General features: G+C 25.2%; 1 long non-coding RNA gene across 1 annotated transcript; it reads right to left on the reverse strand.

Annotated features, from left to right (window-relative positions):
* Positions 1-69: 69 nt before the first annotated feature.
* Positions 70-1,158, reverse strand: LOC140919861 (uncharacterized). Its single transcript, XR_012162424.1, has 2 exons — positions 822-1,158; positions 70-302 (listed from the first exon to the last, which is right to left on the reverse strand). It is a non-coding gene; the product is annotated as an uncharacterized lncRNA (long non-coding RNA).
* Between the last annotated feature and the right edge of the window lie 4,450 nt (positions 1,159-5,608).

A 5,608-nucleotide genomic window follows, 5' to 3' on the forward strand; every position in this document is an offset into this window, starting at 1 on the left:
CTAATTTTGTCCATTTTGAAAACAAATATAAAAAAGGAAATATGTATTTAAAAAAGGAAATAAAAATAATTACAATAAATATTTTTATTATGTATCATAAATTTACAATTTCATCTAATTAGAGTTTTTAAAACCAAATCAAATTACAAACTAAGAATAAAGTCAAAAATAAATTACAATAAAAATTAAATCAGATCAAGCCATGCTATGTTGACTTTGTTCACTGTCAAACCCTGCTATGTTGATGTTGACTGCCATTGATGCACAAGTCATGCTTATTGATACATCTGTTCCTGTTTTAACTAAATAGAGAAATAAAAAGATAACTTTTATAAATCAGCCATTGTACACATTATAGTTAACAAAGAGACAAATTTTTGAGTTTAAAAAAAGAAACTAAAAGACAAATAAAAGCTCAACAAATCAACAGATCAAAACAAATAAGCTAAAACTATGAAGGCATCAGAGATGCAGAAAAATGCAGATGATGAGCAAAGAAAACGAAACATCAAACAAAGAACTAGAAAGCTCAAACTCAAACAGAGACACAGCCAAGAAAGCAACTAATCAGATAAAAAAAACTCTATAAATACATCTTTTTTTTACAAAGAAGGCAGAGATTTTTGAGGGGAAGAAACACATCTAAAGAAGAGAGTTGAGTTTTAAAAAAAAAAAAAGAAGAAGGGAAAAGATAAATTTTTTAAAGAGAGATTCTGAAATAAAAATAGTTGAACGTAGAAGGAACAACAACTCATCTCCACCATTAAAATCATATATATTTAGAAATATAAAAAATAGAAAAGGAGAGAAACAGAAGTCACCTTCACTTCCACCGATAACCGTCGCTAACCACCATCAACCGCGCATTGCTACCGCCTTCTTCTTTTCGGTGTGTATCACTCTCATTTTTGTTGTTCTATTCTCTATCCTTGTTTATATTTCACTATTAAAATGAAAGGATACATTATATGAAGTTTGTTTTAGGATTAAAAATAAATTTTGTGTAGGTAGATTTATTGAAACTGAGTTTTCTTTTTTTGTTTTGGAATGAGGTTTGCTTTGTTGGATATGCTTACATTTGTTTTGAAATGAGGCTAAGGATGGTTTGTTTTGCTTTTGAAATGAATGGGTTTGAAATCATAATTAGCTGGGAATACAGCTAGCTAGTTTTGCAGGCATAGGCAGCTTAGCCTTAATAATTAGCTTTCTTTAATTTAAAGTTGAAAGGATTTTACAATCAGGCCTAGGCAAAAATAATTACTATTAGTTTGATTTTAGTCTATATTTAATAATAAAGATAAACCAACTAGATTTTACTTCAAAATACATATTATGATAATTTAACCGTTTTAAAATTCTTTTTATTTATTTATTTTAATTTATTTTATTCTATTTTTTATTCATTTATTTATTTTAATGAACTAATCTAAAATCGATTTATTTAATAGATGTAACATTTTTATCTCTGAGTTGTTAAAACACAAGTTGTACTACTTGGTGGTTTTGAAACTCAATTTTAAAATCGAGAATAATAAAATATTTTTTAGAGGATTAAATTAGATGTGACATCTTCTTTATTCCTTGAGTTTTAGGACACGAGTTGTACAACTTGATCGTCTTAAAACTCGTATTTTAAAGTATTTATCTCAAATCAAACTCTTTTATTTTATTCTATTTATTTAAACGAATTTTCTTTAAAACACATTCAACACATCCGTTTGTTTTTTTTTAATCAAGAACTACGTAGCTTTGATTTCTCCATCGCACCGGGAGATACGTAGGAGCAACATCACATTCTTGTCAAGCACATAAATAAAAATTTATTTATTTTTCCTTTATTTGTTAAGTAATATTTATTTTAAAATCGTATTTTAAATATAGTAATAATTGTTATTCATATTTAATAATAAAGAAAAATAAATACACTTAAGTTAAAATTAATTTTGCACAATTAATTATAGGTAACCGTTTTTAACGGATGTCGTAGGGTGCTAATACCTTCCCTACGCATAATCGACTCCCGAACTTAAATTTGGTTTCAAAGACCATTTTTTTTTCTATTTTTAAGGGTTTCCCAATATTTTCCCTATTTAAAAATAAATTTTGGTGGCGACTCCATTGAATTCGAGAAACACTCGAAATTTTAGGCCACGGCACAATTTAATCAAATACTCAAAATTATTAATATTTTAAAAATCGAATGTGACTGACCGATTTAACGGAGAATTGGAAACTAGATTAGTTTAGTTCGACATCAAAAATGGTTACACAAAGAAAATCGAAAAAGAATTGGGAACCAATACCAATAAAAAGAACTGTCAATGAAATCGGTGTATCTAAGTGGGGTGGAATTGAGAAAAATATTGATACACCCACCCCACTTGGATACACCGATTTCATTGACAGAGATGAAAAATATTGGAAATGGAAAAATAGTAAAAGAGGGAAGAATAGTAGGAAAACTGGAAAAATAGGAAAGGGAAGAAATCGGCTCATTTTATTATGTTATTGTGTGGTCAATAAATTATGTTATGTTTCAATTATTATTTTTTGACTAGGTTATGTTAATAGTAAATGTCTTGGGCTTAACTTACAGTTTATTCTTTTTCATACTTTTTATTAAAAACAATTGTAATACATTCTTTTTTATATTATTGTGAATTTATTTAATTGATGTTTTTTTTACACAGCTTAACTTAGCACTATATTCATTTATCAAATGTTATCTAGTTCAACCAATTAAATTATGACTCATAAGTTTTGTCACTTAGGTATATGGTTCGATTTTTTAAACATTGTAATTTGATGGTTCAATTATGATCAATTTAGGTGGATTTTTTTAGTTAATGTGCGGGTCCTGCAAGTTAATTGGTTCAAGTGATGAGATTTTTATTTTTTTATAAGGGTGTTTATTTTTATTTTTGTTAATTTTATTTTAAAATTTATTTTTGAAGCAAAGTATATATAACTTTTAATATATTTGTGAATGTATGAGTAAATTTTTATTTAACAATTTATTTATCACATTGGTGATGTGATAACTAAGTAAAACTATCCACCTTAAAAAAAATGAGTCTTTATACTTCAAATTTTAAGTGGAATAGTCGAATTCAAGTAATTAAAAATCTATTTATATATATATATATATATTATTTGCAACATATTATAATCCACTTATATATCAAATTAAACTATTCAAATGACACGAGTTTGATCATCTAAAAAAGATCAAGAGATACAAATCACATAATTTAATCAATATAAAAAATAAATTTACAAAGATTATTAAGTGAAAACATACAAACACCAAATTTACAAGTTAAATCTTTACCGATTAGATGAATCTTTGTTAACAAATATCATAACTTAAATATATTATTATAATATACTATTATAATATATTTAATGATTAAAAGCGATGACATAAGAACAACTACCTAGAAATATTATATATATATATATATAAAAAGAAATATAATAATTTTTAAAAGTAGCTTTTTACGTAGACTGAAATTGTACCATGGAAAATAATATTTTTTAAAAAGCATATAATTTGTCAGTATATGCATAATGTGATTAGTCATCATATGTGTTTATTTAATAAAGGGATTGAAACAAAGTGAGACAAGCACTTGTCAAATTATGAGTCATGATGTAGACTGCTTAAAAAAACATTTATGATATATAAAAGTTAATATGGACTTTATTTTACTTTTTAATATTTTCCTTGGTCACAAATCATCACTCAAATAAATTAAAAGATGCCTATATATCATGCGTGGACAATAAAACGTCGTCGAATTATTCCTTAACGAATGGGTTGTCTTGTCTTATCTTATATACAAGTGGCTTGTGCATACACGTTTAAATGCATCAGAAAATGTTTTTAGTAGGTTAACTAAATTATTAAAAATAAACTTTGCAATGTTTTAAGATAAATAACTTACGTTATAAAATATTCGTTAATTCTAATTTATTATTAATTTTTTAAATCTATTTCTTAAATATTATTCTCAAATATACTTTAATTTAATTATTTGACATCAATTCTTCATAAATCACTTAGAACAATAAAAAGTAAAAGAGTTATTCTAGAAAAACAATGGAAGAATTATTTTCTTTCTTCACATTTATGATGACTATGAGTTCACTTCACGCTTAACCAACAAGTGGTGCCATCACATATTTGCAAGTTGATATTCTTTCAAATAAATCTAATGATTGACATGTTTACATTATTACATTATTGCTAGTGGAAGTTATTTAACTATCTGCTTTTCAAAGATGATTAAATAGTATTTTGGGAAGTTTTTTTGGTTTAAATAATTACATAAAACATTATAAATAATTATAAATATTAAATATATATTAAGTTTTAAATAATTGCTCAAAACACAAAAATATGATGAAATTATCATTTTGATCTATTTTGATATTGTCTCTAAGGAATTATATATTTAGTTGAAAGAGTTGTAATTTATCTATGAATGATTGTCTTGTGCTTTTTAAAGGTATCTTAAACGTTTTATCAATTTATTTTATTTTCTTCTAAGTCTTTGTCAAGCTTTTGAACAACAAATTAACTAGAAAAGATAACCTTGCAAGACGTGGAGTGTTGGAAAATCAGTCATTATTGTGTGTGGTTGAAATCTTAGCTTGATTGGTGTACCTAGTGCTCTAATCAATATGGTTTCGATTCATTTGCATCAATTTGAGGGTATTTTCATTACCAATAAATCATCTCATAATTAAACATGGTACATATATATATGATCCGATTGACTTGTGTTTGTGCAATTTGAAAGGAACAAAATACTAGTGTTTTTCACTTGCACTGTTTTAATCTTAATCGTCTAGTGGTACATATCGAAGTTCATTCTTGGTGGTGGCTAAAATCAAAATATAAGGGATCCTTTTACGACTTCAATCATTGGTGGAGTAATTCTATTGTGTATCTTGGATTAGACAAAAATCCAATTGTTTATTTTAAAAATACTTAAATAAATGAATATTATTATAATTTAATTTTTTTCTTATAAGTTTTCTCTAATTTAGGTATTCAATAGGAGGGGAAACAAATATACAGTGTTGTTATACCTTTGGATTTGATTGTATGATGATTAGAAAGAAAAAAACGTAGATAGGAAGATGAGAAGTTAGGGTGAATGATATAAGTGAATGTTGCATTCAATTGTAATCGATGTAGATGCATTGCTAGATAAACAATTGGCAAAATATTTGTGCATTTGCATGGGTTCATGTTATCGTGCATAAATTGAATTTGATTTTATACAAATAAATATTAATTTTTAAAAATAATTTTAATGATGAAATAGATATAATAATAAAAAATTTAGATTAAATTGAATATTAAAAGTTTGAAATTATCATTTAATTTAAAAATGGATTGATTTAATCATTACACATGTTCCTAGTATGTTTGTGTAGGAAATTATAATTTGTGAATTATGAATTTTTAGATTTATGCGCGAGTAATAAACTTTTACCTTGCATATAATTTATACAATAAATTATAATTAATGTATTATAAATTTTCTTATATTTTTATATATAAGTTACTCAAGAGATGTTAATAATCAAATACATA

The sequence above is a fragment of the Cicer arietinum genome, chromosome 3 (genome assembly GCF_000331145.2).
Source record: "Cicer arietinum cultivar CDC Frontier isolate Library 1 chromosome 3, Cicar.CDCFrontier_v2.0, whole genome shotgun sequence".
Taxonomy (NCBI): Eukaryota; Viridiplantae; Streptophyta; class Magnoliopsida; order Fabales; family Fabaceae; genus Cicer; species Cicer arietinum.